The 27,804-nt window shown below is 37.0% G+C and overlaps 1 protein-coding gene and 1 long non-coding RNA gene across 13 annotated transcripts in view; one reads left to right on the top strand and one right to left on the bottom strand.

The window, feature by feature from the left end:
• Positions 1-27,804, top strand: part of ESRRG (estrogen related receptor gamma) — a 685,908-nt gene that overhangs the window by 76,834 nt on the left and 581,270 nt on the right. The gene's annotated exons all lie outside the window — the stretch shown is intronic.
• LOC103104591 (uncharacterized) lies at positions 21-7,064 on the bottom strand. The gene is made up of 4 exons (XR_008916216.1): positions 6,979-7,064; positions 6,331-6,449; positions 3,592-3,641; positions 21-476 (listed from the first exon to the last, which is right to left on the bottom strand). It is a non-coding gene; the product is annotated as an uncharacterized LOC103104591 (long non-coding RNA).

Below are 27,804 nucleotides of genomic sequence, written 5' to 3'. Positions count from 1 at the left end.
TGGTAGGGAAACTAAGGAACAGGAAGCCAACTACCAATATGAACATGAGCAAACATTTTATTTTCTATTTATATTTCTATTATTCTATTTATAATTCTAGATAATGCAAGGTTTGTGGGGTATTTATGAGTTGAACTGAATATGGGCAAACCTTATAGGCTTTGGAGACAGTGACTGAGTTTCAATCTTGTCTCTAATGCTTATAACCTATATGTCCTTGGACATGTTGCCCAGACTCTTTCTTTTGGCTTCAGTCTCCTCATCTGTACAATTATAAGTTCGAATTAGATAGCTTCTGGGGTCCCTTCCTGCTCTAGGAAGATGACTCTGTGAATAAGAACCTTATTTTTATCAGAAAACAAAGGAGTAGGTGGACCACATTGATAAATCTTGTGGACACGTACACAGGATGGGCAGGCATGGATGGAATGCAGTCTCTATTTAGGGACAGATCCTTTATAGATCAGGCACTCATCCTATGAGAAAAAATATCAAAGATTATTTCATTCTTCCATGGAAAACTAGGATGACTGTCTTAGAGAAGATTCACTTTTCCTTAAGAAGAGAAAAAGGTTTGCTTCCCTTTGATGCTTGCCAAGTTTCATCCCTGCGACCTACCTCCATCTATGTCTTCTCAAAATACCTAGTCTTACTTAGACTATCCTAAGGATTGTCTGCAAATTACAGGGGATAAGCTTCCAGTTCACATCACATTTGTAGATGCAAAGCAGTCTGTTTACATTTGTGTTTCTCCACCTCCCCAACCTGGTTTGTGGTCCCCTGGGTGTCATTCTCATACGATGCAGTAGAGAGGTGGAGACATGACTCTCTTGTAGAGTTCATCATTGGGGTGGTTTTGCCCCATTAAGACCTTATCTTTCAAGGAAAAAAAAACAGGTGAAATTTCTCTGAGCAAGCCTCAGGGGAGAGTCTGCAAGCACACATTTTCAAATGGAGTTTCCCTTGCAAATGCCAAATTGAAAGGTCTTATTCCCAGAGGGGATTTCTATGGGAATCAGAATTTAGCTGGATTTGTTGCCCTCATATTCTGAGCATTCCTAGGCAGGAGATTTTAAGTTTGTCTCAGCTAGGTGTTTTTACCTTTTTCAAACTGCTGGTATATTGCATTAAACCCTGGTTGCCATCAAAAACCATAAAGGAAAACATCACAAATCACTAGAAATATATCAGCATTCTGAGCAGTAGAATTTATGGGGCACTAATGGATAGTCCAGGCTATTTATCTTCCTAGGAGTAGTTGAAACACCTTTGTTTTTTGTCTTGTAAAAGGAATTCCTCACCTAGGAACAGTAGGGTCCCCTAGACCCATGTATGAGTTGAATATATAGTTAAATCAGTCTGTTAACAAGTATGTAAGTGCTTACTATGTGGTAGACATTCTCCAAAGGACAGATAACACCCTATATGCCATATTTAGTGCTTTGTAGCTGTTAGTAAAGTCTTGTTGACAAACTACAAAATGGTGCTGGGACCCAAAAGATGCTTATTAAATGGTGGGAAAAAATGGGTAAAAGAAGGGATAAAAGGAATGGTGCTCAATTTTTTTCTTTTGGAACCTTTAATTTCTTTCCTTTGTTGTTAAGTAGGTTTTAATTATTCTGAACATTTTCTAGACTTCTTTCTTCCTTATCAAACTTTAATTTTTATTCTCTTCTTTTTCCCAAAGCTCAAGGAGATATTCCCATTCCTTTATTCTCTAATTGGATGGAATGTTATTTTTTCATATTCACCTTCTTCACTGCAGAAGAGAGAGAGAGTAGGAATTTCGAACTCACTCTGTCTTTTTTTCAGGAGGTAAAAATATGTCAAGTTCCAAGGGTCTTTGTATGCTGAGAGGTAGTTGTTGGTTAGTCATGGCCAACTATTTCTTGGCAAAGATACTGGAGTGGTTTGCCATTTCTTTCTCCCACTCATTTTACTTAACTGGAACTATTGAGGGATCTGAGGCAAACAAGGTTAAGTGATTTAACCAAGGTCACACAGCTAATAAGAACTCATGAAGATAAATCTTCTTGCCTCCAGCCTTAGAGTTAGCATAGAGTAATTGGACTTGAACCTCTGGAAAATGTGTTCAAATCCTACCTCTCAAACTTTCTTTTTGTGTGACTATGGGCAAGTCATTTAACTTCACTGGGCCTCAGTTTTCTAATTTCTAAAACAGATAATACCTATAATGCCAACCTCACAGGATTATTGTGAGACTTGTGTGAAATAACAGATATGCAAATCATTTTAAAAAACTGAATCATTAATCCTGTCCTTTTTCTCATTTTTGGCTCTCAAGGTAAATAGAGAGATGGTTCAAAGATAAATAGCAAGATCACTTGGCTGTCCTTGAAAAGTTTAATTTACCAGACCCAGGGTGGGGGGAGTGGGAAACTGGTTAATGTGATTGCTGAGCCACTATAAGTGATCTATGAAAAATCATGGCAATCGGGAGAAATGCCACAAGAATGGAGAATGACAAATGTCCCCAATCTAAAGAAAGTCAAACAGAATGGAGTCCAAAAAAATATAAGCAGTTTGCCTAAACTTGGCAAGAATCTAGAATATAATTCATTGATTTTGTAATATTAACCATCTCTCAGTTTCCCATTTTTGAAAACTTGAGGTGACCCTTATCTTTCTTTCCTTTATCCCTTACATTCTCTCTTTTACTAAATTCTGTCAATTTTATTTCTGCAACATTTCTTCCATCTCTCTCTGTCTCTATTCATATGATTCCACTTTCATGGGGGGGGTTCTTATAGGTCTCTGTGTTTCTGCTCTGTCCCTTCTAATTTGTCATTCATACTGGTAGAGGAATAATTGTTACATGGAGATCACTGTCATATCCTAATAAGGTTCAACTGTTGTCCAACTTTCAATGCCCTCTACAATTTCCACTCTGCCTCTTTTTTCTAGCCTTGTCTCCTATGGTCCAATTTAACATATGCAATGGTCCAACCATATGAGGTTATTCTTTGCCCTTCCATAACATGCCAGCATTCTCTACCCTACTTGTCTTCATTCATGTTGTCTCTTAAGCCTGGAATTGCTTCCTTCTTTTCCCTTCCCAGTCTTATAATATCTAACTCAAATGCTTCCATCTTCATAAGCTTTCCCTTGTCCATCATCTTATCTCCACCATCAGTAGTAACTTTCTCCATATCTAGCTTTCAGAACTTTATTTTTTACAGACCTAATACAATTATGTATTATTTCATAATTCTGTATATTTAATACTATTGTATGTTATATATAATTTTATATTTGTCTTACTTCCTACTAGATGAATAGGTTCCATGATGGCAGGGATGATCTTACCTAAACTTCTTATCTCCTTCAGTGCCTCATTGCACTCTGAAAATAATGGTAGGTATTACTAAATTAATGTCTATCAATGAATAATGAACTTAGCCTTAACTGGGGAGAAGTTCTGGTGCTAGTTATTAATAGCTAAGACCCAGTGGAATCTCCTTAGGATCATAGGATAATTTGGAGATGGAAGGGCCTTTTTGGGTCATGTAGTCCAATCCATTCATTTTATGGTTGAGGACTCCAAATTCAGGCTGAATGATCTGATCTTACCTCTGACTCAGGGCTTGGCCATTTTTCTGGCTTTTTGTCCAGGCTTTTGGCTTGGAAGAAGAACAGGGAAGTCAGTGATGTGGTGACATCCGAACCATAAAGCCACTAATTCTATCTGATTATTTTACTCAGTACATTTGGGGATTCTCTAAAGCTTTCTGTTCTAAGAAGCAGTAGATGAAAATAGTAATAAGATCTGAGACTTAGAGTTGAAAAAGACCTGAAAGACCATCTTGTTCTACCATCTCACTTTGAAGATGAAGAACCTGGGACCTAAAGGGACTAAGAGAGTGTCCCAAGGTCACTTTATTGGCAGTCCTTAGATTTGAACCCAGATCTAAAGCCAGTGTTCTCTTTGTCTAAGAAATTTGCTGTTCCTTTAAGCTTTAGTACAGGGATTCTTGACTAGGTATTGTTGAACTTAAAAATAAATATCTATCTATAAAGATAAAACATACATATATATTTATTTTTATTTATTTTTAGTTTATTTTTAAATTTTTTCATGGTTACTCAATTCTTGTTCTCCCTCCTTTTTCCCTCCTCCCTCCCAGAGTTTACAAGCAATTCTACTGGGTTACACATATATGTATATGTGTGTGTATATATATGTTTTTTTAGTTTATTTTTTAATTTTTTCATGGTTACACAATTCTTGTTCTCTCTCCTTCTTCCCTCCCTGCTCCTGGAGTTGACAAGCAATTCCACTGGGTTATACATATATGTATATGTATATATACATATATATTGATCAATGTATTTCAATATAATCAATTTCCCTTATAAGCCTATATATTTTATTTGATACATTTAAAAAATCATTCTCAGAAGAGGTCCAGAGGCTTCACTAGACTGCCAGAGAGGTCCAAGGTACAAAAAAAGTTTAAGAATCCCTGTTCTAGGAGGTGAATTGGCTTTTGGAATTTATTTTTTGCACCTTTCTATGGCTTATTAGTTACATAGGTTACTTAACCTGTTTCATTTCAGTTTTTTTGGCTGTAAAATGGGCTAAAGATATTTATACAGTAAAGTATAACTATATATGTGTATCTAGATATATATGCTACTCCTTTTAATATAGAAGGAAGAGCAGCAGTGGCCCCAGTTCCTTCAAACTCTAGTTTTCCTTCCATGTCTAGTTCTTGGGCTGATGAAAAACTCGGCCTCTTCAGTAGAGGTTGTCTCTCTCTTTAATATAGTAATGTAGCTAAGTGTTGAGTATTTCATTCCTTTAGTTGAATACTCTTCTCCCTCTGGCCAAGGTTGGCTTTGAGCCCCAGGAGTAAGTTTATTAAATTACTTCTGGCTGTCCTTGTTTCTAAGTAGCCCTTTTTATATCAAGGCTCCTGGGGTTGGTTAACATAAATGATGTGATAATGAGGATGGAGTAAAGGTCACAAGATTGTTAACATGTGTGAGAGGATTGTGGGCTTACCCTATCAGGTGAAAGAAAGGTTAGTATACCAATAGCATCCCCACTTCAAAGTGTGGAGCTAGTTTGCTGCACTAACTCAATTATCTGTGCCATAGATAGGTCTTACAAACATATCTGTAACCCAGATACTGTTACTTCTCAGTGGGAGATAGTAGAAGGTGCCAATTTCCTGTAGCTTTCTTTAGAGTCAGTTGGATTACTTTTTCCAAGGACTTAGTCATCTCTTGTCAGTTACATTTTTATAGATATGCCTGTACATGTTTATCAATCTAGTGTCCCTCACTAAAGGCTTCTCAGATGCCTTGTCGTGGCATGGGCTCTCAGAGGCTCTGCTAGGAGAGAGGAGGCATTGGCAGGTCCCACTGGCAAGGCTTCAGGTAATAGACGGATATTAGTTGTCAGAGGACCAGCCTAATTAATTTGCAAACTCTTTCTACCAGTAGTGATTTTAAAAAAATAGCCATAGCATTTCATACAAAAGGTCTGTATTTTTTGCATTTATTTATTTCTTTGGTAGAAGTACCCTCATTGGTGAAATGATGGCTTTTTTGAAGTATTTAAAATTATAGGGTGGGTTTCCCCTTTCCCTTTCAGTCAAGACAGCAGGTGGCAATGGTTTCTCTTAATCCTATCAACCATAAGGTAATGATGTACCAAACCTAGAATACCAAATCAGAAAATTATACTCATTATTATGGAAGATCATATTTTAAGGAATGTGGTTAAATGGGTGAGTATTATAGTCTTCTAGGGGAATTACTAATACTTTTGGTTCTTTCTCCAAGCTGTTTCAGTTTCCATTCATTTGTACAAGAAGGGAGAAAAGGAAATTTTAAAGCAACAACAAAATCTCAAATGAGATAACTTTACCTTTTATAGGTTTCGAATTAAAAGGAACCTTAGAAGCCATTTAATCCAACGCCTTCATTTTACACATGAAGTGTTGAGGCCCATTGGGTTTTAATGATACCAAAGATTACACAAGTAGTAAGAAGTAAGTGACGGGGCCAGGTATAGAACCCAGATTCCCTGGCTCCAAACTCAACACTCTTCCCATTGTATCATAATATTTCTACTTTGGGAAGACATAGTCTATTGCTATATTACCAAATCTTTTATGAATCTGGAAGGCATAAAAAGATTTTGTAATATGAAAGATAGATATGGGCAAAAATTGGGTATTTTGGCTAAGGATGAATTGCATTTATCTGTTAAGTACTGTTCCTATTACCATGGACCATAAAGAGCTGGTTATAAGAGAATTTTACAAAGAAAAGCCATTTAACCCTTGGCATTCCTCCTACCTGTGTGGACTTAGATTTCCTGTTGTTGGCATGCTCCTATATTTGAGTGCTGGGTATATGATCCACCCCTCAGTGACTATTTTTGAATGTCTGATATTGTTGACTTTTCTGTGAATGATCTGAAATGTAAAGAGGTAGGATTACTCAAACCCCTCACTGCACTGAAACTGAATACAGTGCCCTGTTCTTTGACACTAAAATGTAGCCTGCTGTTGTCAAGCTGAGGGCTTTAATAGGCAGCGACCAGGGGAGAAATTCTCAGCTTTTTATCCTCCCTATTCCTGTAAAATCTGCTGCATAGTACACCACCGTTTGAAAACAAGGCCATTTTAATAATAATGACTCAAGAGGCAGAGACAAAGACACAGAGACACAGAGTCAAAGACAAGAGACAGAGAGGAAGGAAGGAAGGAAGGAAGGAAGGAAGGAAGAAAGGAGAGTGGAGAGGGAGAGTGAGGAATGAGAAATGGAGGGAAGAGAGAGAGAAAGAGAGAGAGAGAGAGAGAGAGAGAGAGAGAGAGAGAGAGAGAGAGAGAGAGAGAGAGAGAGAGAGAGAGAGGAGAGGACTTGAGCTTCATGTAAAACCAGCCACCACTACATCCTGCATGGCATTCCAAATATTAATACAAATAGAATTAATTGACATACCAGGACTTGGGAGGGAATCCATTTTAGGAGGGCACTTAACTTCTACTGGAGATTTCCCTATGACTGCCCATGGTGAAAAATGTTTGCTAATGAAGGCAGTGCTAGAGCCGCCCTCAATCTATAAATTCACTCAAACTAATTTATTAACTAACATTTGGTTTTAACTAGAGGCAGATCTGGGTTAAAAAGTAGATGTATGCTCTATGCTCTCTGGTTAGTAGTGAAACTGTTACAAACCCCACAGCTCATATCTCAGTGTGTTTTTTTTTTATATTACTTGGGGGGAGGTGTACAAAGATGATATTCCATATGCCATTAGCCAGTTATTTAATTCCATGTTTTCTGAGTTCATTGTGGATTTAATGTCTTGGATTCCTTAAAAGCTTTTACTTGAAGATATGGCAAAGAGTGGGCTAATTGTGTTTTGCATTGAGTTTGTGGCAATTCCTCTACCAGAAAAAAGTAGGACTTATTTGTGCCTCTCTACTTTCCCTCCTCCCTGCCTTACTTTTTCTATTTCTGCACACTGAATTTAATAAAGAAACTATCATAGAGTAATAATTCCTACAAGCTCTGGACATTTCTTTGGGGGAAGAAGACTGACCTTTCCCTGTTTTTAATAAACAGAAGTTTTGTGGATTTTGGTTTGTCTCCTCTCCAGTCCAGTTGAACTGTCATTTTTATTCCATGTTTAAGGTACAGTGAGCCCATTTTTTTGTTGTTGTTGAAGTGGAGACATTATAATAGTCCTGGAAAAGAGGGAAAAATAAATGGATCCCATGTGGTTTGTATTACTTGTACCATTTAGTAACAGTGCAATATATAATGCATTTGAATTACCTTTCTTTACTTTATTTCCATTAAGATTTATCTTGCCTTAATTTTTTCAAAAGAAATTAAGGTGGGGTTTGCTAGTATATAAAATAAACAATCTGGACTTTCCTCTTTTGGTTAGGAGATCTTTCTGTTCTGACTGACATTATCCCTTTTTTTCCTAAAAAAAAAAGAGAGAATTCAAAGAGAGACGGCCAAGGGCTAAGACTCTGGAGACTCCCTCTTTGGGGTATATGACAAGAAAAGAGAACCAATCAAAGAAAAATGGAATGAGTAGAGAGGTAGAAAGAAAACTAAGATTATTTTGTGCAATAGATACCAAAGGGATAGTAGGGTTGCTAGATATAGAGATAAATCAGAGTTGTTTAAGTCACAGAGATGTCAAAGAAAATGAAGACTGAGACATGGCCATTTGATAGTTAAATAATTTTTAATATTAGTTTCAATCAAATGGCAGAGAGATTGTTTGGGGGCATTTTCCCCTAAAATTTAAAAAATATATTTACAAAATCTGGCAGTATTTGTTTGTTTCTGTATAAATTAAGACTCTCAAACCTACCCCAATCACTTTGGAAGTTGGTGGAAGTAATGGAGGAGGCATAAGTAATGTGAGTTCCATTTAATGGAAGGTTAATGGTGAGAGAGCTTAAAAGGTGAATGAGTTCTGAGAAAATAAAGGTATAAGATAGAAGCTCCTCTTTTCAGAATTTATAATACAGATTACTAATGTCAATAATATGTTTATGTGAACTAAGGACTACAATAATTTATTATAGCAATTTCCAAGCAATTCCCCCCCAAATCAATGTATTTTAAATAGTACACAAAACGCTTTTGTCCCAAGTCCTTCTTCCAGCCTAGTCTCTTGATGAACTTGAGCTCCTCAGTCAATCTCTTAGTCACAGACCTGGAAGGAAATGGTTCTTGTATCTCATGGTGCCAGAATCACACTAGAATTTAAAAGCTCTGGACCCAATCTCCTCAAATCACTCGAATTTGTTATTCTACTTCAAGATTGAAAACAGGGAAGGAACTTCTTAATTAGCTTATCCTCCAAAACCTGTAAGTAAGTACATGTAGAGGGGAGAAGTAACTTAGCTTGGTTTGATAGAGTGGCAACCAGTCTGTTAAAGTGTGTCTAGTGTATGACAGGGAAGAGAGTCATTAAGTTAATAAAACCCCAGACCAATTTTTAAATAGGATCATTGTTGCCCCATCATCTTTAAAGGATTTCACTGAAATGAAGCTTTTAGATTATCAGTTAAAGGAGTGTTTATTAAGGTCCTACTATATGAAGGCACATGAATATTCTCTCTTTTACTTGTTTTCAAGAACAAGGGTTGATAATCCAGTTTAAATATACTTTATGTGCTTTGAAACTCCTTTTGAGAACCCTTGGAAATAAGCATTAGCCCATGTAACTCATCTCCCAAAGAAATGAGGTAGTATGCTTAATAAATTAGGACTATGTTTAATACGCTTCTTCTATTTCTGTTCCTTTTTTTTGCATATGAGTCTGGGTTGGATCAAAGTTGAATGAATTACCCAAAGGCAGAGGCCTGTGGCTATTAGGATATGGAATGAAGAGCTGTAGAAAGATGAGAATGTCTAGGAAGCAGAGGGGGTGACATTGATAAATGTGGGTAGAAGTAATGCAGAATTTACAAGCCAAATATAATTTTTGTGATCTGATGTTTTTTACAACTTTGTGAAGACAGGGGACAAAATAGAACATAAATACATTGAAGTCTATGGAAAGAAAGCAGAGGAAAACAAAAAGCATGTATATAATATATAATATGATAAATATTGCCCTCTTTAATGATAATATTGTGCAATTTTTAACTTATGAAGACTACCCTCTTATTGACCTACCATCAAAATCAATCCCACCTAATGCTATGCGTTTTCATTATTTTCCCTATAGTAGAGAAGGGCTGTTGGTTTGAGCTAGCTTTTGTCTTACTGTCCCTCACATCTGCAAAACAAGTGACCAGAATTAGAGGTGTATCTCTTGTGTCTCCCTAGAAAAGTGTGTGTGTGTGTGTGTTGTGGTGTATTTTTTTTTTTTGCTTTGGGTCTCTGTGTTTGTGTGTGTGTTTATATATTTGATTGACCCTGTGAAAACTGAACCCATTGTCTAAACCTCCTTGGAATCATCTAGGCTAACCAAGTGAGCTTTGTAGTATTTGCTCAGACAAGGTATCAACATCTTTTTTAATGCTAACTTTCCTCAAACCCTGACAACCTAAGGCACTCCCTACATGGCAAGCATCCAGCTACAGACTCTACCAAGGTCTGCGATGTATTCTATAAATTTAAGCTGGAAATGTAATTTCAGATCTCAGAGAGGTCTGTGTTGTTGCAGTGATATTATAATCAATGACTATAGCTCCCTCTGAAGCTCATAAAATGACCTCTTTCGACATTGATTTCTTTTCTGCTCTTTTACCTGACCTTTCTGCACCCTCCCATGTTTCTTCATTTGCTAAGGCATGATATTTTATTGCCAAGCACCCACATGATAACTACAGTAGCCATACATTTAGCTTTGTTCAGGTCATTACTGTCTAAATAGTCTCTGTTACAGCAGGATCTGGTCCTAGGAAGCTAAGGATGTAACCACTTTCATAACTGATCCTGGAGAACCTGAGCCTTTGTCTTTTTAGTTGATAATTCCAGCATGTTGTTTTCTGACTGTAGAGCCTAAAAAGATTCCCCAAACCTTTCTTGGTCTCTTCTTTTTTAGAAAAACCCTAAAGAAATTGAATAAACATCAAGAAGAGATTGTAGATCCTTGAATTCACATTCAATCATTTTCTTGATCTGAAAACTCACTTCACCAGGGTCTTTGGCAAACCCCAAAGGAGCTTAGATCTATAAGGTAGATAGATTTTGTGGCCATTATGTACCCTAAATATTACTTATAGAAAGAGGCAATAACCTAGTCCGTTGTTTACATAGCTATTGGCAGTTTTCTGAGTGCTTTTCTCAGAATCACTTGTGAGGCAGTTTACAGAGTGCTTTTCTTACAACCACTTTTGAGGTAGATACTGTAAGAACTGGTATCCCCATTTTATAAGTGTGGAGACAGCCTCCAAGAACCAAAGTGATTTATTATCATCATGTAGTGAGTTGAGAAGCACCTCCACGACTCAAATTCAGGTGTGGTTTTCATCGGATTTAGACCTGGTAGGGACCAGATGACTGTGTCCAGTCCCCCAATTTATAGACTAAGGACTGAAATGATCAAGTAACTTGATTGATACTTACTCGTGGATCTATGATCTTATTGATCCAAGAGTTGCCTTCCATTGTTGCACATTGAAACCTATACATGCTATATTAAAAAAGGGTTAAGTTGTATTCAGCCTGGCAATTTTCTTTAGTGCCAGCCTCTGTCACAATGCCAACCCATCCTTTGTGACTCTAATTAATCCCTGTCTTCTAAAAAATTGCCCCAGGGGTTTTTACTCAATGGACCAACTTTGTGCAGGTCACAAATAGCCATCAGGGCTAAGATTTTAACTCTTTCATATCTTTGACTTTAAGTCCAATGTTCATAAACTCTGGTCCTTTTGGAACATTTCTAGCCCTGTCACACAGTTAGTGGAAAGCCTTCAACTTTCTCAGTTCTCAGGAAACCATTTAGTTCTCCCTAAATGGTGAGGAAAAGAGCTAGTCAGGGAGGAAAAGACTGTGTTGTGTTTCCGTGATGGAGTTTCCAGAAGGTTTCTAAGCACCTGATATGTGATGGGCTCTTTCTTTCCAGGCATCTGCTTTCTTTGCCTAGCTCAACATTCCAGGGAGGTTTTCTCTTACAGAGCTCAGAAGTGAACATGTCAGCACCAAACAGCTACCCGGTTTTGTAAAGAATGCCTCGGCTGACAACTTCACAGCTGCTGAGGAAGAGGCCAAGCCTTCCTAGTAAAACGATACTCCACACAAGAGCCTGTGTTCTGTTGAGACCCACCATGTCATTTCTAAATCCCTTTCCTTGGGGGTCAGGGAAAGGTGCCAACTTCTTCATTGTTATACTCTATCATTTTGCAATAGTAACCAATTTTCACACTCAAGCCTACTGCTCCTCTTGAAACATCCAAGGGATTCTGGGATTGGATTTGGTTTAAAACAGGAACAATGCTATTCAGAAACAAGATGAACGGTCTATCTGATACTCTCTGAGTCATGTTTTATATTAAAGAAAATATTTTAGAACACACACAAAAACATTTTTGGTGGATGATTTTTGTATATTTTAGTAAATGAACAATTGGTTGAGCACTCTTATGATCTTTTGATTGTAGAAAAAAATGAAGATTTTCTGAAAGCATTATTAGTTACCATAGATACTTAGGGTGATTTGATCAAGGAAGAAATAATATGGAAAGACAGCAGGAAGAATTTTCTCTATCTTCACATACCAGCTGGCAGATTTTTTTCTTCAGAAGTACCATAATCTTCATGAAGCAGAGTTAATTTGACTGAGAATATGAGCCATGGTGAAATGTGGTTATTCCTATAGATAATAGTTGGCAGACAGAAAAGATTCTTTAAAAGATTGCCCTAGGTCAAAACCATTTAAAGAATGGTCCATTGTCAGTTATCTTAGTCAACCTGCTTTCCAACAGTTTTCTTTCCATACCCAAAGAAAAAGAAATGTTATCTCTTTCCAGAAGTGCTTTGTCAGATGTTGACAGACAGAGCTTGGAACAGTTGAAAAGGCTGGTGAGAAACTTATGGTAGAATTGGCTGGAGAAACTGGAGGACATTTTCTTATAAGTAGATTTAACTGTGAGTCTCTGAAACCCATGACTTTCTCCCCATTGAGTGTTTTTTAGAGACGTAAGATAATGGGGAGATCACATAAACAACACAATCTATTTACATAGACGAACAGGTTTCTATGTAATGTATGCATATATGTATATACAATCTATACAAAATATATAACTATATGTACACACATGTATACACAAATTTATTTGTATATATGTGTTGTGTTTCCATGGTGGAGTTTTGTATGAATGGATTTTTATCACAGCTATGTTAATTAAAGATTTTAGCTAGAATGACTTTTTAAAAAATCTTTATCTTCTATCTTTGAATCAATAAAAGTATTGGTTTTGAGGCAGAAGAGTGGCAACTGGAATTTAATGACTTGCCCAGGATCATATAGCTAGAAAGTATCTGACGCTGTATTTGAACCCATAGCCTCCCAACTCCAGGCCTGGCACTCTATCCATTTAGCCACCTACCTGCCCCTTGGAATGACTTTTTAGATAAAGAACAAGTGACTAGTACTAAAATAGACTTGAATTTCTTTGGCACTTAAAAAAAAATTGTTTTATAGTAACTGAAACTTGTGCCAGTACTTGTTTGAAGGTTCCCAAGCATATATCTGTGAGCAGTTGTGTGGCATTTTCCTTCAGTAAAACCCAATGCTGGAAATGTTCCAGGATCCTCTCTTATAATCTATGATGATAAATTTACTAAGTATTTACAGCAATTCTTTCTTTTGGGCGATGTGATTTTTTTTTCATGTTTTCTTTAAAACCAGTGTTGGTAAAAATGGATTATATAGTTCCATTTTTTAGTCCAGAGGAAGCATAGGGTAATGGATAGCATGCAGGTTAGAGTCATAAAGACCTATAGTGATGTGTCAATTAGTTGGGACGAGCAATTGGTTTTATTTTGTGACAGCAGTGGACATATAGATGTGCTTCTAGGCTGACTCAGAATGTCTGACCTTGACCTGGTGACACTGGATTGAGCTGATTTCCCCCAGCTTTAGTTATTTTTCTGTCGGTTGGATACAAGATTTCATGCCTTATCTATGTGTTTCATTACTCTTTTTTGCTGTGGTTTTGAAGAATACATATTATTCCAAGAACACATTCAAAAGCTGCCATTCTTAAAAAACGTACTTCAGTGACTGCTAGAGATATTTCAGGAGCTCTTTGTATGGTCAAGTTATGCCTAGGATCACAGTGAAACAGGTTTAACTATGCCAAAACTTAAGGAGAAGTTTGGTTAACTACAAAAACAAAGAACTGCTAAATAGATATAAAATAGTCTAATAATTTATAGGAAATAGACATCAACCAACATCAGAGGAAACTGGCAGCTGTAGGGGTTAGTTTTGATTCCTCTACCATGTAGTATAGGTGTCTTGAGGTGAAAGAATCAAGATGAGTAATAAATAGGCAAACTGTTACCTATTGCTATGAAGAAAAAACACTTGTTATGGATAAGACAATGCAAAGGCTGGAGTACTGAAGATTGGATTAAACTGAATTTTTCCATCAAAGGTTATGTTCAAACTGTTGTCAGAAGTTGAAGTTATCCTGTAAGATCTGGGGACCTATAGTAGACTATAAAACATTCACCCCCAAAAAATGCTTGAGGGATTTTTTTTTACTTCCAATGGGTCTAGAAGTCTTATTCCCACTAGGGAATAGTAAATTCTGAAAATATGTAGACATAGTGGGAAATAGAATTGTTCTAGAATTAGAAGTTTTTATATGGCAATGAATACTGCAATATGTTCTCATTCCATGTCATGTAGTGGGAAATTAAGAAATTTAACCAAGAGGTGATGATAAACATGTTTCAGTAGACTGTGAATTCAACTCTTTGAAATTCTTTGGAAAACTTATGGGCTATAATGAAGCTTATCCTTATAAAAATAGACAATTCATCAAATATATGCTTGCTATCCAATATGATAAGTATAATTTTATGATAAATGATTAAATAACATATATTTTGTAACTGATTTCTTAGCAAAAGGGTGTATTGACTATTAAAAATTTTTTAAGATATAAAAAGTTGTAAGGCTTATTGTGTTTCAAAAAATGTAATCATTTACTTTGTCTCAAATTATTCACATATCATTTTAGGGTTAGGTTCAAATTCTGAATTTTTACAAAGTACTTTTATTTTACATCAATTTTTTTTTTCTCCATAGGAAGCTCATAAGACAAGTAGGAGGAAGGTTTATTATTGTTCACTTGTTTCAGTTGTGGGAATCTTTGTGATCTCATTTGGGATTTTCTTGTCAAAGACACTGGAATGGTTTGTCTTTCCTTTTCTTATTCCTTTTTACAGATAAGGAACTGAGGCAAATAGAGTTAAGTGACCAGTTTTAGATTTGGGAAGATGAGTCTGGCTCTGCATTCTATTCTTTCACTAAGAGGCACCTAGCTGCCCTGGGAAAAGGATTGCTCTTCCCTTTTTACACATAATGAATTTATATCCCGAGAGATTCTATGATATTGTCGGGTCACATAGTTAATGGCAAAGCATAGACCATCACACTGTTCTTCTGATACCTAAGATACCTAGAATTCCTCATTCATTCTTTGGCAGAGAAAAAAAAAAACCAAACCTAAAGATGTGCTTCAGGAATAAAAGCAAAGGATGACTGGTATGTTTACTCATAATTGTTAAACCTTTAATTTTAGGCCCTAATAGATGGAAAACAATTTGGATGTTGCAGTGATAGTAAAAGTGGGTTGTTGGCTTTCTTTTGGCCTTTTGTCACCAGAAGTTTCCTTTAATTAGGAGGTGCATGTGAACCTGAACATGAGCAGAGAATCAGCCAATGTAATCATTAGCTGATTCTCCTTCTAGATGTGACAAGTGATGAATCAACCTAAGCTTGCCTGGAGCTTTCTTCCGGATAATACCCAAAGGGGAAACCTTCCTAGCTCAAGTAGAGCATTATCAAAAGGGCCCACTCTTCTCCTCATTGCCCACTCTTTTTCTGTCTTGTCTATAGAACTACCTGAGGACATATAAGTGCTGACTTTGGCTTTCTAGCTAGTCCTTGCTTCTTGGAGCCTGAATATAAGATGAGGAAGGGAGGGAAATCCTCCACAAAATTTTCTTCCCATGATTGCATTTTCTGTGCTCTTCTCCTCCTCCATCTTCATACACATTTCTCTTAATATTTTTTCTTTCCTCCTTGGAATCAGAGTTCTTAGAATATTCTACCAAGGGCTGTTTCAAAACCTCTTTTACTTTGTCTTGGCTAACAGCTCAGAGTCTCTCACCTAGAGCAGTAATCCCCCAAACTACTGTTCTTACCAATTGGTCTGATCTTTTAATAAAGTTAGTATATTTGAGAAAGCCTACTGAGTAGAGTTGTAGAAAAAAGCTGTAATCAGTGAGGAATCAAAATCCACTCTTGTTATAAGAAGTCAGATTCTTAGTATTGGCTCTCAACCAGCTGGAGCCTTGCTCTGCTGACCCTTAAAACCTCAAGACCCTACTTCTTCCCACCAGGAGGTCATTCCTTAACTATATCATGCCTTCTGCCTTCCACATAGGACACAGTTACATTCAGATAATATTTCCCCCAATAGATTCATAATACCTAACATTCTCTAGAGTTTATTTTAAACAGAAAGAGATACTTTAATTCCCTAATTGCTGACAGAGTAATGAGGTATTCACATGCTGTCTGGCCCCTCTGACATTCAAATATTGGCTGTCCCTGAATGACCCAAGACCCAAGATGGTAAAGTTGTCAATGTATAGACAATTTTTCCCTTAAGGGAGGAAATTATTTGGCTTCCTAGGGAATGGCTATATTTCACAGAGATTTTTTCATGGCTAACTCATGCTCTGGTCTTAACTGATTTAGAAGTTTCCCTGGGCCAAAGAATCCTAATATTAAGCTTTGTTGCCTAGGATTCTGTCTTATGCTTGGATTGAATATTCTAGTGCCTCCCTTTTGGGGGTGGGAGAGAGACCTGTGATTTCACTGATGTGAACATCCACACCCAGTATATTTATATAATATGATATATTTTATATCTATATATCTTCTGATGAGGAAATTCTTTCTACCAGGCTGGCACTTGCTTTGCAATTTAGAGTTTCCTAAAAGAGAAAATGAATGGGAAAAAATGTTATTAACCTTCTACTGTGTTCAAAACCCCCAAGTCTTCCTTACTTCTAGGCTGGCTATCTGCCCACATGCCCTACTACCTCTTTATTGTTATCACTGTATTAGTGTTGTTAGTAATAATAATGACAAGTAGGGAGAATATTGATAGTCATCCTCAAGGCATACTATAAACAAATTAGAAAAATCTACAAAAATATTTTTGAAACAAGCATACATCACTTCCAAGAGAAATACAGAGGATGATCCTTAGTATTCTCCATTGGATTTGTCAAATGCAACCCAAAGCAGTTGATAAAAGATCCAAGAATGGAATCAAAAGATGACATGCACATGAACTCATACAACAGTATATCAGCATTGGGGCACTGAACAAATGGGTAAGTCATGATGATTCGTTCATGGAAATGGGTTAAGATGGAAAGTAACACTTTTTTCTAGCAGGAATTGTAGGAGAGCTCTCTTTAAGGAACCCAACCTTAGTGATCAATGTGGATTGCACAAGTAAAAATGGGAGAAACTCTACAACTCATCAGTTTAGTACCTAACAAATACATCTCAAAGCACAAGAAGCTTGTTCTCTTCTGTGTACTGACATAACGAATCCTCATACCACAAATATAAATCTTAAAAGATCCTCAATAACTCAACATATATACTAGGACCAGATTCATTATCACAGACCAAAGTTTGGTCCAGAATCACCTGAACATGTAAAATTTAATCCACAAAAACTCAATAATAGTAGTTCTAATAGATTTCATCAAAACAAATTCTCATAAATTCCAAGTTAAATGAAATTATCCTAGAAGAAATAAAAATCATGTGGAAACAGAATGATGTATATGACCTTATTCTGCCTGCAATTAGAGCTTTTCTAAGGGACCTTTCAGTAAAGAAGATAAGCTTACTTCTGAAAATTTTTCATTCAACTACAAAATGTGGATATTTTTAACTACTTGTATAATAGTCCATAGAATGTTAATATAAAAGAATAATTTTAAGAAGAGAGCAATAGCAAGGTAGCAACTTTTCTCAGTACTGTATCCAAACTATCAAACAAGATAATGATTTCCTACAACAATAATAATTAATGTTTGCAAAGTATTTTATATTATTTCATGTAAATATCTATTCATATACATAGTATCAGATTACATGTCACAGGGTTCCCCTTAAAGGTTAGAAAACCTTAAAACTCTTTTGGTTTTTCAAAGCCAAATTCCCTTCAATGGCATCCAAGACATCTACTTCAGAATGGATTACATTCATAATAATGGTAGCTAACATTTGCAAGGCATTTTGATGTTTACAAAGCATTTTATATACATTCTAATATTTGATCCTCACAACAATCTTGTTAGATGAATGCTCCTGGTATGGCATCCTCAATTTCTTCAGAACTGAGGCTGAGGGTGTTTAAGTAATGTACCCATAGTCACAGCTAGAAAGGCTTAATTTGAACTCAGGTCTTCTTCTCTCCATGTCAGACATTCTCTTTTTAAGTCAAGCTACCTCATAGTTGATTCTGTTAGAGTGATGTACATCTTCCAATCTAAAATGATGGCACTTTTCGACCACTGTGTCTAGCTAATGCCACAAGTTTGGAAACACGAGATTCCTTCCAAAAGTTCTAAAACGGTTGAAGCAGGTCAGGACTCACCTTTGTTTATTTGTCTCTCCTTTGAGTCCATTTCCGTTTCTTCTAGCTTCTTCCCCCTGGCTGCCAGAACTTCTTTCAAGTTGTCATGAAGAACACTGGCTAGTCTATCTGGGTTGTAGCCAGTTCTGATACAGAGCGTGACACGGGTGGAGCTCAGTCAAAAGCCATGGACCTTAGAATTTTGCAAATATCCCTGGCCAGCTGGAAGAGTATGAGCTTTGCTCACTGAGTGTGCTTCTTTATTAGCCCCTAGATCTTCTCTATTAGAAAGATGGGCACACCAGGCACTGTTTACTTTTCCTCTCTATGGATAATTATACTTAATCATTTCCTGGAAGAGGTAAATAACTTGTTATACTACAATGCCAGTATTTCCTCTTCTTTCTCCAGAAAGTTGTTACTAAAAGATCTGAGGCTTTATTCTGTGGATCATCTGTCTTCCAAAAAATGCACTAGCCTAAAGGGAGAATCCCATTGACTTAACCATTGTGTCAGATGGCTGATTTGTGGGGGACCCAGCAGATTAATCTGACTAAAGAATAGCTAAGATCCAGGCACTCCTTTGCTCAAAACAAACAATCAGTATTTCTCAAAATAAAGCTTTTCAGTCTGAAATTCAAAGATCTCTATTTTCTGTCCTCAGTCTTCTTCTCCAGTTTTATCCCTCACTTCTTTTCTCATTATATATTCTGTCCAAACAGAACTATGGCCCTGAACTTATCCAGTGCTGCCCTCTTCAATGCCATCTGCCCCTGCCCTGTTTCTTGTACCTGGAATAGTCACTATTCCATTTATACCCACATCCCATTTATCCTATCGATGCCCAGCCCAGATATTACCTCCTCTTCAGTGTCTTCCTTCATATCCCAGTTTGTAAGCAATTGTTCTTCCTTTGAAATCTCATAAAATTTTGTATATTTCTCACTAATTCAGTTATCAAGATCTAAGTTGTATTAGAGTTTGTTCACATGTCTTATCTCTTCCATTAGAAAATGAATTCTTTGAAGGCAGAGGTCCTTTCCCAAGTAGATAATAAACTTTTCTTCCATTGACTTTGTGTAACATTTTACTTTCATCTTTCTTATCCACTTATTTGTATTATTATTTTGAAATATAGTTACTTATGTATTGTAATTCTTCCTCATCCCCCCCATTTGCCAGTGAACCAGTAAGATTTAGGGGCAATGCCTCATCTAAGTGCTGTGTTTTATCTAGAATGATGCTCTGGACCTAACAGATACTTAATAATAATTTACTGAATTAAATAGAATTTTTATCTTGGTTTTCTGTGTCAGTATAGAGTAGATCCTCAATAAATGTTATTTTTTAATTTAATTCATTCATTGACTCAAAAATATTTGATTGATTATCTATCATTCACATTGTCTATCATATTGTGCAGGCCATTTTGAGATTACAGAGATACATAGAGATTAGAAGTTGTAAAAAGATTAACTAAAGAGATTTCCTTGTCACCTTGTTATATGGTAGTATCTTTTTTGGAATATACTGCAGTGGTTCTCAACCTTTCTAATGCCGTGACCCCGCAATACAGTTCCTCGTGTTGCAGTGACCCCAAAGCAAAAAAATTATTTTGGTGGCTACTTCAAAACTGTAATTTTGCTACAGTTATGATTCAGAATGTAAATACCTGATATGCATTATGTATTCTCATTGCTACAAATTGAGAGGTTGAGAACTGCTGGAATACAGGCAGAGAGGAAAGAGACACCCTTGATTTTAGATGTGGTTTGTAAAGGAGCAAGCAGGAAAGTTTTTGATACTTTTGGGGATGAATTTCTTCCTTTTGGGACAATGCATTAATCCATTTGAGGCAGGACTTTATAGGTTCCACTTATGCCTTCCAATGTAGTAAATAGAGTACATGTCTTAAGAAGGTCAATGGAACTCAAAATAGGCAACTATTAGTTCTTATCTCTGTTGGTTAAATTGTGTGTTCATTGTGTCATTTTGGCATTGTGTCATTTTTTAAAACCTCTAGTTGAGAATGAAATCTATTTCCCAGAGATTTTGGTTTTACTTTTAAATGAAGGAAAACAACTTAGAAAGAAACCTACTGGATAGAAAGAGACTTTTATGAGGATGCAGTCTTTTGAGAGAAACATGGGGCAGTTGACATCTGAAGGGAACAGAGAGGTGTGTGTATGGCTCACAGTTTTTTCATAGTTGGATGAATCCCTTTTATATGCCTGTTCCCATCCAGTTGAGATAAACTTTGTTTTGAAGATATATTACATTCCCTGATCAAATGGAAAAAAAAAATTACACCTGTCATCATATCTAGAATACAGCTGGCCAACATGGCCAAGTGCCACAGGCACTTTTCACGTGGCCTTTCTGTGAAAGCCATCCAAGGGCCCATTTTCAACAACTGGAGAAACCTTGTGCCTTTAAATGATAATCCAGTCATCTCCATGGACTAGGGAATACTTCAGGCTCTTGCTTATTTTTCAGTGGGAGCTTCCCATGAAGAGTTAATTGGTGATCCTTTACTACTTTCTAAATGTTTAACCTGGTTGGCCCCCTCCTCTGCCACTCATCACCTAGGTCAAATTGCAAGATTCTTATGTTTTGTGTTTGCACCATAAGGCGGTTGTCTTGGTCACGGGTTGTATTAGAAAGAGATTCTGTTTTTCCAGCCTTCTCAAGCTTCCTTCAGGTTTGTTTCAGAGTTTTCTTGGGTGTAGAACTTTCTCTGATCTGATAGCCTGGCTTTTTCCTCTTCTTCTTCCAATCTGCCATGGGTTAATTTTCCTTGCTACGTTTAGTCCTTGATGTGAATCCTCCTATATTAATGTGGTTTTTGAAATGAAAAACCCCTACAAGCACAAAGAATGTCTTGGATAGTTTTGCATTTGCAAATAAAGCCCTAACAAATGCTCATTTAAAAAAATATATTTTCCCAGCTGAGCACATTAAGGCTATATGCTGCATCTTTGTATTCACTTCAATAAACCAGGTGTGCTTCTGGAGATTAGCTATTTTTTATAAAGAATGATTTTGAAATAAATGACAATGGGCTCATTTCTCTTTATGCTGAGGATAACATTAAACGAAAACTGCAGTGATTAGTTTTAATACCTCAGATAGCTTAATGAGTACTTACTAAAACTATGTGTGTGTATGTGTGTGTATACACAAAAGGTATACACATGTGCATGAATAATTTCCCAACAACTTAAGTAGTACCTGTCAGTGGTCTTAATATATGAGCGTTTGCAAATTGTTTTGGTTGTTTCTGCTGGTGCTTTTCGGCAAGAAGTACCGTTCCCCTTCAGACTTAATTTTAAAAGAAAATGGGGAACACTGAGACCCCGTGCTTTCAAAAACGAAGTAGGATTTTAGGTTTGTACTCAGCCTGTTGTGTCTCCCAGGGCAAAGTCATCTCTAGGGCTCCTGTGCTTGTTCTCTTATTTGGAAAACAGACCAGTGCAAGAGGGCGAGGAACATGCAATTGATGTGGTTAAAATGCAAGACTTCAGGAAAGTGGAGAAGGTTTGGAATTGCTGTTATGGTGAGCACACCAGGAAATCAATGAGAGATTGGTAAAAGGGTTGTTGAGCAGAGCATGTGTGGATCTGTAGTGGGTAAGTCTTTCTGTTTCTGTGCCTTTCTCCAGCTCCACTCATTAGTCCTGAAGAAAGGACAGAGGTGTAAGCCAGGGTTAGGAGCTAACAGGGAAAAAAGGTAAGGGTCCAAGAAGTCTAGAATGTTAGTGAGGGCCATAGTGGAATGACCATGGAGTGGATCCTGGCCATCTGGAAGCTGATTTGGGCAGGAGGGGGTTCAAGTTTATATTCCACAAGAGTAGTGTAAAACACCAAGGGTCTATGACCCAGGAAGGGCACAAAGACTCTTGTGAGATTCCTGGCTTACCACCCAGACTCAGTTTCCTTTAAATGACTAGATTCCTGCTGTTCATTGACCAAGGACCTTACCTTATTTCTTTCACCACCTTTGGCTCTCATCTGGCTGTTTCTTCTGCTATAATTTCCATAGAGAGTGAAAGCCAAAAAGTGAAGGTCAAATCACATTCATCTTCATATCTTAACTGCACCCCCCAAAAAACACTTAAGTGAAGGGAGGAAGTTGAATCTAAAATGAAGTTTCTGGATTTTCTGTGGATTTCTGGTATTTGGATTTTCCCTGTCTCACATTGATCACAGATCACTTAGCAGTGTTGTTCCTGCATTGTGCTTACATTGGCATAATCTACAGATGGAACACTGGTGTTTATTTTCAGAAACATGACTAAGAAGCTTTCTATGTGCTTGTTGGGGAGTCCTGGGATAGACTCAAAGGTAACATCGTTGCTTTTGTCCTCGGGATCAAGTGTGTAAGTGTAAAGATAAAACTATGCAAGATGAAAACTCCAAGATAAGACAGAGTGACCTTTTAATAAAAGTAGAATGCCACATGACTCCTTCTAGGACTTCTGGAAAAATATGACTAATTTCTCTAGGGTTAAGAAAGAGTTAATTATACCCTTTGCCCAATGGAGCATTTCAGTTAATTGAAGGTCAGTCAATAGTATTTACTGTTAAATATCATTAATACCATGTGAGAAGACTAAAAACTTTACAGGTAGAGGATAATGATTTTATACTGTTCACATGAAAGAAAGAGAAAGTATTCCTCTCAGTAAATCAACCCACCATTGTCTCCCTATTTTATGAGCAGACTCTTTATGATCCACATTACTTATAATCAGGTGAGAGCATTGTGCTTTGCTATTTGTTCCTGGGATCTGTGCAAGATGCTATTGCCCTATACAGGAAAAGTTTGCCTCTTTTGCTGAATTTCCTAAAGGGTATTAGGGCTTAAGCACCCACACGTGGGTCATTGTGGGGTTTAAAAAAATTTTTTTACAGGAATGCCAAGAAATGCTTAATGTTTGGCGTTAAATCTGAACTGGGACTGGAAGCAAAGGGGAATAGAGAATTTATGGGAGTATATTTTAACATGTTTTTTAGGATACAGGGGAGATAGGAAGCCACTGAGTAATGGGTGTATCATTAATATCCCATGCCAGAGAATATGGTATCATAACATGACAATGGACTGAAATTGTGGCTTTCTTCACAAGGAAATGGGAACCATAATTCATAGTAGAGAGGAAGAGCTGACAAATGAGAGCTCTGCCTCTGTCACCCAACTTCATCTCTACCCCCTCCCCAAGTCAGAGCTTGTTGGCTGCTCTCATTTAAATAAACCCTTTTGGAAAGGTTTTTTTTTTTAAGTGAACAGATCGGGTATCTAATTTTAGCCATGGCAGCTTATAAATAGAAACATTTCTAAACTCACTTGTTTACAAACACCTGCACTAACCCTGTGTGTTGGCAGTTTTAGGATGGGTCTGTGGCAGGAAGGGTAAGGGGGAACGAGAGGTGTCACTCCAGTCTGTTTGCCCAGTTGCTGGACTCTGGAGCAAATGCAGTTTTTCTGTTCTTTTTTTTTTTTAACTTCTCTTCTGGGTGAGTGCCTCCAGGCCCACGCAACAAAGGCACAATGTGTCTGCGTCACACTGCGGGGCTCTCCTTTCCCTGGAATCAAAGGAATTGTTGGTCAGTTGTTATTTGGGACAAGGTTAGATTTAAAAATGACACCCAAGGGAGAAGTTCTGGTGACTAATTTTAGCAGCTTGAGATCTGCATTGGACAAAATTGTCTCTCTCATTTCCCATGACTTCTATATTTATATATCATTCAGTGTACTGTATAGCTGATCGATTCAAGAAAAATGAGTAGAGATTGCCATCCATAATATAAATAATTTTACCTAAACTGAAAGAAATATCTATGGTTAGAGAGAGTGCTACCTATTTTAAGTGATCGGGTCTTTCAGACTGAAATTGAATACTATCAGGAAGTACAAAAAAATGATGCTCCTGACAAAATGCTATGGTACAGAGACAGTCTTGCAATCTGATTCTCACTGATTTGGACCTTATCCTGAATGTTTGCTAGGATAAACATGGTTGTGCCTTTCACAGAATGCTAAAGTTATTTTGAATATAAACTTGAGAATAAAATGAATAAAGAAAATAGAATATGTATTCATAACAGAGTATATATAAAAGATTAGAATGGGGCTGTTATGGAGAGCAGAATCCTGTGTATTTGTGGGGAGCATCTACTACCCTCAAATTGGAAATCTGCTGGAATTTTCCATCATTAATGGAGGTCTGTCTGGCTCCCAACTCAGTGACCATTTAACGTCAAAGTAGAGATGGGATTGAAACAATAAACACATATTGTATGCAGGGCCTGTTGAAGAGACTGACATTTCTGGAGAAAGAAAACATGGAAAATTTATTCTTCGCATCCGAGCCAAGTATAGTAGAATAGGATGGTTTCTTTATTGTCATATACAGGATTAGTCAGATACAATGACTATTTTAAGAGTTCCTTCTTATGGCTCCTTTTTAAAGCTACAGACACACTCTCAACTCTTAAATGTACTACCTTTGTTCTAGCTCACAATGAATGTTTAAAGAATTTAATGCACTTACTGTCTGGTAGTAGAAGAACGATGAGGGATTAAATAGGGAAAAAGGACTTTTGGCAGAACTTGCAAGCTGGTTATTTTGACCAACTCTTGTGTCAGCTGTGGTCTTTTTATGGTATCTCCTTATATGGATGAGTTTTCTAGCTGAAGAGAACCCCGAGTCTCTGCTTTTATTTTTCTTTCATTGAGATGGGAAAGAAAACTCCTTCTCGGTTAATGGACAAGATTAGTTAGCACCCACTCTACACAAGTACTGTATTAGAAAGTGGGGGTAGAAAGAGAGGGAAGAATAAAATAGATGGAAGACAGAAACCTGGATCTTGAGGGTTTATGTTTAACTGGAAACTTCAGGTTGTGAGCCAGTGAAGTAGAGAGAGTTTTGGACTTGAAGAGACCTGTATTTGAATCCTGCCTCTGACACTTATCAGCTGTTTCTGTTGGCACATCATTAGCCTTTCTGAGTCTCTGTTAAATGAGGAGAGTAATTAGGATATTGCCTATTCCACAAGGATGTTGTAAGAATTGGATGAGATAATGTGCATAAGTCATTTTGTAAAGCTTTAAGTGTTCTATAAATGCCAACTGTTACTTTCCAGAAGCCACAAAATATAAAAGTCAGACCACTGCTTATTTTAAATAAGTGACATTGCCTAGCCAGAATAGAAAGGTTTTTTCTTCCCTTTTGCTCCAGGAGATTGCTTAAATTCTCTTAGAGTCATTCAGGGTGGAAAGCAGAGTAGTGAACAGTTACTGTTGAGCATTCATTTTCATTTTTGGTCAGACCTGTGATTTTACTGGCATAGGGAAATCCCAGTGAAGAAGCATCCTCTACCAGGGCACATCAGTACCTGCACTGCAATTTATGTCTTAGAGATTTTCCTGGGGCACTGAGAGGTTAAGTGACTTACTATGTGAAAAACTATAGTTGCTTTAGTAGTGGTTCCTTATTGTATGTGAGGTAAGGTGGGAAATTCTCTATATTTTGATTTTTGCAAAAATACCCTATTCCTTAGAGTGCTCTTTAGCATACACACAATTTCTTCCTTCCTTCCTTTGTTCCTTCCTTCCTTCCCTCCCTCCCTTATAGAATGTTAATGATAAAAAAGGCTCTTAGGTATAATCTACTTATGAAAGCCATGCCTTATAACAACCCATTTCTCAACTGAGGAAACTACAGAGCAGTTAAGGAACAGTCTACTATCCTGTCCTGGTTCACACAGCTACTAAGGTTCTCTTGATTTCACTTTCAGTGTTCTGTGCATTATATTACACTGCCCAGCCCCCTACCACAAGCACTCAGACCTATGACAAGAAGACGCATTCTCTTTTTTCTCCCTTCGGTCATCTAGCTAGCATCACACACACACATATATATATATGAATATAAATTCTTGATGTGTGATGTGCACATAAGTGACATTTGATAAATATCTGTTTAATGTTTGCTGAATTATTCAGGTTTTGACTAAGAGATTTCTTTTGTTTCTTATATTTAAGTTTTATACCATTCATTTTCATAATAAAAATTTTCCATTTCACTTAATAGAAATATTTGTTTTTAAATAGCTTCTGGCTTTTTCTCTCTAATATCATTTTAAATTTGCCCTATCACGTCCTTCATTTCCACCTTCACTGTCTCCTTTTTAATACTTTGGAATGTGGTAACCATCACCACACCTCTTCTCAAATCCTCTCTAAACCCTCCCATAACTCCCACATGAGAAACAACCTCAGTGAAGGGCTTAACACAGGATAGAAGAAAACCAGTCCATTAATAGCTCAAATTTGCCCTCTTCCATATTGTACAGTAATGTTGTATCCAAGGAAGAAACTTCACTTCGTATGTCACTTGGTAACTCATTTTAAGCTAGCCCTTACATTACTGTTCTTGAGAAACAGACTAGTGGAAAGCAGTGCCATTTGTTAGCTCTTGGAGTTGTTGCTACCTTAAAAACAGATTAGCATTCCTTTCCAAGCCCGACATTTCTTTCCTTTGTTTGTGTCATGCCCTTGCTTACCTTCACAAGTGTTCCCATGGAGCAGTGCTTCCAAAAGGTTAAAGGAGAAATCAGTCAGGAGGTCAGTCATCAGTATTTATTAAACATCCACCATTTTCAGAAAGCTTTTAAGTAGTGTAGGGGGAAAACCAAGAGAAATGGAAGATAGTCTGGGCCCCAGAAGGACCTTCAGACCAGAGAGGAAGAACATACATGAGAACTTTTAGAAAGTAACATGAGAACAAATACTAATTACTGTTGCATAACTGAGTATGTAAGTGCTGAGGGGGAGAGGAATAAAAGGCATGACTAGGGTTATTGAAAGAAGGAGAGGCTCTTAAAGCTTTTAGGAAATGAACTGATTTTTTTTTTTGAGGGAGCTAAAAGGAAAATTGAAGTTGAAGCACCTAAATTGCTGGAGGCAGATCTAATAAAAACTCAAATCCTTGAAGGGATTCTACCCTTTCTACAGTCAATTGAGGCTTTGAGGTCATTGAGTAGAACATTGGGCACATGGACATAAGAAAGATTCTTGGTTTGGATATGAAAACTATGATTCATTCTCCCTGGCTGTATCCAGTGCCTGGAATTCTCTCCATCTTCTGCTATGACTATCAACCTCCCTGCCAACTAAAATCCTACCTTCTACAAGAAGCCTTCCCCAACCTCTCTTAATTCCAGTGCCTTCTTTCTGTTAATTATGTCCAATTTATCCTTCTTATAGTTTGCTTTGTATATATTTGTTTGCATGTTGTCTCCTCTGGTAGACTGTAAGTTCTTTGAGGGCAGAGACTGTCTTTTTGTATCTTCAACACATAGCATAATGTCTGGCACATAGTAGGTGCTTAATAAATGTTTATTGGTTGATTACTTAGAAGTTAGTAATATGC

Source organism: Monodelphis domestica, chromosome 2 (genome assembly GCF_027887165.1).
Source record: "Monodelphis domestica isolate mMonDom1 chromosome 2, mMonDom1.pri, whole genome shotgun sequence".
In the NCBI taxonomy this organism is placed as follows: Eukaryota; Metazoa; Chordata; class Mammalia; order Didelphimorphia; family Didelphidae; genus Monodelphis; species Monodelphis domestica.
This window is presented reverse-complemented; position numbering and strand designations above follow the sequence as displayed.